Source organism: Lissotriton helveticus, chromosome 8 (assembly GCF_964261635.1).
Source record: "Lissotriton helveticus chromosome 8, aLisHel1.1, whole genome shotgun sequence".
NCBI classification, from domain to species: domain Eukaryota; kingdom Metazoa; phylum Chordata; class Amphibia; order Caudata; family Salamandridae; genus Lissotriton; species Lissotriton helveticus.
The window spans coordinates 50465133-50472632 of record NC_136069.1 but is presented as its reverse complement, the minus strand read 5'-3'; the positions used below and the strand labels follow the sequence as shown (position 1 = coordinate 50472632).

The 7500-nt window shown below is 39.3% G+C and overlaps 6 non-coding genes across 6 annotated transcripts; all 6 read right to left on the bottom strand.

Moving 5' to 3' along the window:
• Positions 1-692: 692 nt before the first annotated feature.
• Positions 693-765, bottom strand: TRNAF-GAA (transfer RNA phenylalanine (anticodon GAA)). Its single transcript has one exon. It is a non-coding gene; the product is annotated as a tRNA-Phe (tRNA).
• Positions 766-1858: 1093 nt separating this feature from the next.
• TRNAF-GAA (transfer RNA phenylalanine (anticodon GAA)) lies at positions 1859-1931 on the bottom strand. Its single transcript has one exon. It is a non-coding gene; the product is annotated as a tRNA-Phe (tRNA).
• A 1093-nt stretch (positions 1932-3024) lies between these two features.
• Positions 3025-3097, bottom strand: TRNAF-GAA (transfer RNA phenylalanine (anticodon GAA)). Its single transcript has one exon. It is a non-coding gene; the product is annotated as a tRNA-Phe (tRNA).
• A 2258-nt stretch (positions 3098-5355) lies between these two features.
• On the bottom strand, positions 5356-5428 carry TRNAF-GAA (transfer RNA phenylalanine (anticodon GAA)). Its single transcript has one exon. It is a non-coding gene; the product is annotated as a tRNA-Phe (tRNA).
• Positions 5429-5938: 510 nt separating this feature from the next.
• On the bottom strand, positions 5939-6011 carry TRNAF-GAA (transfer RNA phenylalanine (anticodon GAA)). Its single transcript has one exon. It is a non-coding gene; the product is annotated as a tRNA-Phe (tRNA).
• Positions 6012-7105: 1094 nt separating this feature from the next.
• On the bottom strand, positions 7106-7178 carry TRNAF-GAA (transfer RNA phenylalanine (anticodon GAA)). Its single transcript has one exon. It is a non-coding gene; the product is annotated as a tRNA-Phe (tRNA).
• Positions 7179-7500: the final 322 nt, after the last annotated feature.

The window sequence follows — 7500 nt, the reverse complement described above, 5'->3', positions numbered from 1 at the left end:
TAAATTGCTTGTGTTGTATATCAGTTCGAAAAAATTTGATGAATAGAGAAAAAAGTACTGCAGCAGATTTCAAGACCTATTTTGTTGAAAGCAAGGAACCTCTCAACTGTGCCGAAAACCGGGATTGAAACAGGGACCTTTAGATCTTCAGTCTAACGCTCTCCCAACTGAGATATTTCGGCCTGCTGCTAGCTGTGGTCTTCATACTTTGATTTGAACCATTCAACAAACTAGATGCATGACCTGGATATTTACCCTTATATGTTAGAGATATGTTTTAAGGAGTCCTGTATCATTCAGCAGTTAACTTGTGCAATGGGTAAATAGCATTTTTGGGATCCGGGTTAGGTAGCGTTTTTTTAACTCTGAATGGACTAGCACTATATTACCCAGACGTATGTGGCCTGAGTAGGTAAGCAACGTCATCTGACCACTGACATCTGTGTTCAAGGGGAAGTTGAAGGTAATGCAGACAAGAGTTTACATTACAAAAAAGCATGAAAGGGGAAACATTCATAGTCTAACCTGAAGGCAAGAAATGTGGAAGCAAGTTTAGAAGGAGGACAGAAAGCAAAGTCTATGTTAAATTGCTTGTGTTGTATATCAGTTGGAAAAAATTTGATGAATAGATAAAAAAGTACTACAGCTGATTCCAAGACCTATTTTGTTAAAAGCAAGGAACCTCTCAACTGTGCCGAAACCCGGGATTGAACCAGGGACCTTTAGATCTTCAGTCTAACGCTCTCCCAACTGAGCTATTTCAGCCTGCTGCTAGCTGAGGTCTTCATACTTTGATTTGAACCATTCAACAAACTAGATGCATGACCTGGATATTTACCCTTATATGTTAGAGATATGTTTTAAGGAGTCCTGTATCAGTCAGCAGTTAACTTGTGCAATGGGTAAATAGCGTTTTTGGGATCCGGGTTAGGTAGCATTTTTTTAACTCTGAATGGACTAGCACTATATTACCCAGACGTATGTGGCCTGAGTAGGTAAGCAATGTCATCTGACTACTGACATCTGTGTTCAAGGGGAAGTTGAAGGTAATGCAGACAAGAGTTTACTTTACAAAAAAGCATGAAATGGGAAACATTCATAGTGTAACCTGAAGGCAAGAAATGTGGAAGCAAGTTTAAAGGAGGACAGAAAGTAAAGTCTATGTTAAATTGCTTGTGTTGTATATCAGTTGGAAAAAAATGTTATGAATAGAGAAAAAAGTACTACAGCTGATTCCAAGACCTATTTTGTTAGAAGCATGGAACTTCTCAACTGTGCAGAAACCCGGGATTGAAGAATGGACCTTTAGATCTTCAGTCTAACGCTCTCCCAACTGAGCTATTTCGGCCTGCTGCTAGCTGAGGTCTTCATACTTTGATTTGAACCATTCAACAAACTAGATGCATGACCTGGATATTTACCCTTATATGTTAGAGATATGTTTTAAGGAGTCCTGTATCATTCAGCAGTTAACTTGTGCAATGGGTAAATAGCGTTTTTGGGATCCGGGTTAGGTAGCGTTTTTTTAACTCTGAATGGACTAGCACTATATTACCCAGACGTATTTGGCCTGAGTAGGTAAGCAATGTCATCTGACTACTGACATCTGTGTTCAAGGGGAAGTTGAAGGTAAGGCAGACAAGAGGTTACTTTACAAAAAAGCATGAAATGGGAAACATTCATAGTCTAACCTGAAGGCAAGAAATGTGGAAGCAAGTTTAGAATGAGGACAGAAAGCAAAGTCTATGTTAAATTACTTGTGTTGTATATCATTTGGAAAAAATTTGATGAATAGAGAAAAAAGTACTGCAGCAGATTCCAAGACCTCTTTTGTCAGAAGCAAGGAACCTCTCAACTGTGCCGAAACCCGGGATTGAACCAGGGACCTTTAGATCTTCAGTCTAACGCTCTCCCAACTGAGCTATTTCGGCCTGCTGCTAGCAGTGGTCTTCATACTTTGATTTGAACCATTCAACAAACTAGATGCATGACCTGGATATTTACCCTTATATGTTAGAGATATGTTTTAAGGAGTCCTGTATCATTCAGCAGTTAACTTGTGCAATGGGTAAATAGCGTTTTTGGGATCCGGGTTAGGTAACGTTTTTTTAACTCTGAATGGACTAGCACTATATTACCCAGACGTATGTGGCCTGAGTAGGTAAGCAATGTCATCTGACTACTGACATCTGTGTTGAAGGGGAAGTTGAAGGTAATGCAGACAAGAGTTTACTTTACAAAAAAGCATGAAATGGGAAACATTCATAGTCTAACCTGAAGGCAAGAAATGTGGAAGCAAGTTTAGAAGGAGGACAGAAAGCAAAGTCTATGTTAAATTGCTTGTGTTGTATATCAGTTGGAAAAAATTTGATGAATAGAGAAAAAAGTACTGCAGCAGATTTCAAGACCTATTTTGTTGAAAGCAAGGAACCTCTTAACTGTGCCGAAAACCGGGATTGAAACAGGGACCTTTAGATCTTCAGTCTAACGCTCTCCCAACTGAGCTATTTCGGCCTGCTGCTAGCTGTGGTCTTCATACTTTGATTTGAACCATTCAACAAACTAGATGCATGACCTGGATATTTACCCTTATATGTTAGAGATATGTTTTAAGGAGTCCTGTATCATTCTGCAGTTAACTTGTGCAATGGGTAAATAGCGTTTTTGGGATCCTAGTTAGATAGCGTTTTTTTAACTCTGAATGGACTAGCACTATATTACCCAGACGTATGTGGCCTGAGTAGGTAAGCAACGTCATCTGACTACTGACATCTGTGTTCAAGGGGAAGTTGAAGGTAATGCAGACAAGAGTTTACATTACAAAAAAGCATGAAATGGGAAACATTCATAGTCTAACCTGAAGGCAAGAAATGTGGAAGCAAGTTTAGAAGGAGGACACAAAGCAAAGTCTATGTTAAATTGCTTGTGTTGTATATCAGTTGGAAAAAATTTGATGAATAGAGAAAAAAGTACTACAGCTGATTCCAAGACCTATTTTGTCAGAAGCAAGGAACCTCTCAACTGTGCCGAAACCCGGGATTGAACCAGGGACCTTTAGATCTTCAGTCTAACGCTCTCCCAACTGAGCTATTTCGGCCTGCTGCTAGCTGTGGTCTTCATACTTTGATTTGAACCATTCAACAAACTAGATGCATGACCTGGATATTTACACTTATATGTTAGAGATATGTTTTAAGGAGTCCTGTATCATTCAGCAGTTAACTTGTGCAATGGGTAAATAGCGTTTTTGGGATCCGGGTTAGGTAACGTTTTTTTAACTCTGAATGGACTAGCACTATATTACCCAGACGTATGTGTCCTGAGAAGGTAAGCAATGTCATCTGACTACTGACATCTGTGTTCAAGGGGAAGTTGAAGGTAATGCAGACAAGAGTTTACATTACAAAAAAGCATGAAATGGGAAACATTCATAGTCTAACCTGAAGGCAAGAAATGTGGAAGCAAGGTTAGAAGGAGGACACAAAGCAAAGTCTATGTTAAATTGCTTGTGTTGTATATCAGTTAGAAAAAATTTGATGAATAGTCAAAAAAGTACTACAGCTGATTCCAAGACCTATTTTGTTAGAAGCAAGGAACCTCTCAACTGTGCCGAACCCAGGGATTGAACCAGGGACCTTTAGATCTTCAGTCTAACGCTCTCCCAACTGAGCTATTTCGGCCTGCTGCTAGCTGTGGTCTTCATACTTTGATTTGAACCATTCAACAAACTAGATGCATGACCTGGATGTTTACCCTTATATGTTAGAGATATGTTTTAAGGAGTCCTGTATCATTCAGCAGTTAACTTGTGCAATGGGTAAATAGAGTTTTGGGATCCGGGTTAGGTAGCGTTTTTTTAACTCTGAATGGACTAGCACTATATTACCCAGACGTATGTGGCCTGAGTAGGTAAGCAACGTCATCTGACTACTGACATCTGTGTTCAAGGGGAAGTTGAAGGTAAGGCAGACAAGAGTTTACATTACAAAAAAGCATGAAATGGGAAACATTCATAGTCTAACCTGAAGGCAAAAAATGTGGAAGCAAGTTTAGAAGGAGGACACAAAGCAAAGTCTATGTTAAATTGCTTGTGTTGTATATCAGTTGGAAAGAATTTGATGAATAGAGAAAAAAGTACTACAGCTGATTCCAAGACCTATTTTGTTAGAAGCAAGGAACCTCTCAACTGTGCCGAAACCCGGGATTGAACCAGAGACCTTTAGCTCTTCAGTCTAACGCTCTCCCAACTGAGCTATTTCGGCCTGCCGCTAGCTGAGGTCTTCATACTTTGATTTGAACCATTCAACAAACTAGATGCATGACCTGGATATTTACCCTTATATGTTAGAGATATGTTTTAAGGAGTCCTGTATCATTCAGCAGTTAACTTGTGCAATGGGTAAATATGGTTTTTACGATCCGGGTTAGGTAACGTTTTTTTAACTCTGAATGGACTAGCACTATATTACCCAGACGTATGTGGCCTGAGTAGGTAAGCAATGTCATCTGACTACTGACATCTGTGTTCAAGGGGAAGTTGAAGGTAATGCAGACAAGAGTTTACTTTACAAAAAAGCATGAAATGGGAAACATTCATAGTCTAACCTGAAGGCAAGAAATGTGGAAGCAAGTTTAGAAGGAGGACAGAAAGCAAAGTCTATGTTAAATTGCTTGTGTTGTATATCAGTTCGAAAAAATTTGATGAATAGAGAAAAAAGTACTGCAGCAGATTTCAAGACCTATTTTGTTGAAAGCAAGGAACCTCTCAACTGTGCCGAAAACCGGGATTGAAACAGGGACCTTTAGATCTTCCGTCTAACGCTCTCCCAACTGAGATATTTCGGCCTGCTGCTAGCTGTGGTCTTCATACTTTGATTTGAACCATTCAACAAACTAGATGCATGACCTGGATATTTACCCTTATATGTTAGAGATATGTTTTAAGGAGTCCTGTATCATTCAGCAGTTAACTTGTGCAATGGGTAAATAGCATTTTTGGGATCCGGGTTAGGTAGCGTTTTTTTAACTCTGAATGGACTAGCACTATATTACCCAGACGTATGTGGCCTGAGTAGGTAAGCAACGTCATCTGACTACTGACATCTGTGTTCAAGGGGAAGTTGAAGGTAATGCAGACAAGAGTTTACATTACAAAAAAGCATGAAATGGGAAACATTCATAGTCTAACCTGAAGGCAAGAAATGTGGAAGCAAGTTTAGAAGGAGGACAGAAAGCAAAGTCTATGTTAAATTGCTTGTGTTGTATATCAGTTGGAAAAAATTTGATGAATAGATAAAAAAGTACTACAGCTGATTCCAAGACCTATTTTGTTAGAAGCAAGGAACCTCTCAACTGTGCCGAAACCCGGGATTGAACCAGGGACCTTTAGATCTTCAGTCTAATGCTCTCCCAACTGAGCTATTTCGGCCTGCTGCTAGCTGTGGTCTTCATACTTTGATTTGAACCATTCAACAAACTAGATGCATGACCTGGATATTTACCCTTATATGTTAGAGATATGTTTTAAGGAGTCCTGTATCATTCAGCAGTTAACTTGTGCAATGAGTAAATAGCATTTTTGGGATCCGGGTTAGGTAGCGTTTTTTTAACTCTGAATGGACTAGTACTATATTACCCAGACGTATGTGGCCTGAGTAGGTAAGCAACGTCATCTGACTACTGACATCTGTGTTCAAGGGGAAATTGAAGGTAATGCAGACAAGAGTTTACATTACAAAAAAGCATGAAATGGGAAACATTCATAGTCTAACCTGAAGGCAAGAAATGTGGAAGCAAGTTTAGAAGGAGGACAGAAAGCAAAGTCTATGTTAAATTGCTTGTGTTTTATTTCAGTTGAAAGAAATTTGATGAATAGAGAAAAAAGTACTACAGATGATTCCAAGACCTATTTTGTTAGAAGCAAGGAACCTCTCAACTGTGCCGAAACCCGGGATTGAACCAGGGACCTTTAGATCTTCAGTCTAACGCTCTCCCAACTGAGCTATTTCGACCTGCTGCTAGCTGAGGTCTTCATACTTTGATTTGAACCATTCAACAAACTAGATGCATGACCTGGATATTTACCCTTATATGTTAGAGATATGTTTTAAGGAGTCCTGTATCAGTCAGCAGTTAACTTGTGCAATGGGTAAATAGCGTTTTTGGGATCCGGGTTAGGTAGCGTTTTTTTTAACTCTGAATGGACTAGCACTATATTACCCAGACGTATGTGGCCTGAGTAGGTAAGCAATGTCATCTGACTACTGACATCTGTGTTCAAGGGGAAGTTGAAGGTAATGCAGACAAGAGTTTACTTTACAAAAAAGCATGAAATGGGAAACATTCATAGTCTAACCTGAAGGCAAGAAATGTGGAAGCAAGTTTAGAAGGAGGACAGAAAGCAAAGTCTATGTTAAATTGCTTGTGTTGTATATCAGTTCGAAAAAATTTGATGAATAGAGAAAAAAGTACTGCAGCAGATTTCAAGACCTATTTTGTTGAAAGCAAGGAACCTCTCAACTGTGCCGAAAACCGGGATTGAAACAGGGACCTTTAGATCTTCCGTCTAACGCTCTCCCAACTGAGATATTTCGGCCTGCTGCTAGCTGTGGTCTTCATACTTTGATTTGAACCATTCAACAAACTAGATGCATGACCTGGATATTTACCCTTATATGTTAGAGATATGTTTTAAGGAGTCCTGTATCATTCAGCAGTTAACTTGTGCAATGGGTAAATAGCATTTTTGGGATCCGGGTTAGGTAGCGTTTTTTTAACTCTGAATGGACTAGCACTATATTACCCAGACGTATGTGGCCTGAGTAGGTAAGCAACGTCATCTGACTACTGACATCTGTGTTCAAGGGGAAGTTGAAGGTAATGCAGACAAGAGTTTACATTACAAAAAAGCATGAAATGGGAAACATTCATAGTCTAACCTGAAGGCAAGAAATGTGGAAGCAAGTTTAGAAGGAGGACAGAAAGCAAAGTCTATGTTAAATTGCTTGTGTTGTATATCAGTTGGAAAAAATTTGATGAATAGATAAAAAAGTACTACAGCTGATTCCAAGACCTATTTTGTTAGAAGCAAGGAACCTCTCAACTGTGCCGAAACCCGGGATTGAACCAGGGACCTTTAGATCTTCAGTCTAATGCTCTCCCAACTGAGCTATTTCGGCCTGCTGCTAGCTGTGGTCTTCATACTTTGATTTGAACCATTCAACAAACTAGATGCATGACCTGGATATTTACCCTTATATGTTAGAGATATGTTTTAAGGAGTCCTGTATCATTCAGCAGTTAACTTGTGCAATGAGTAAATAGCATTTTTGGGATCCGGGTTAGGTAGCGTTTTTTTAACTCTGAATGGACTAGTACTATATTACCCAGACGTATGTGGCCTGAGTAGGTAAGCAACGTCATCTGACTACTGACATCTGTGTTCAAGGGGAAATTGAAGGTAATGCATACAAGAGTTTACATTACAAAAAAGCATGAAAT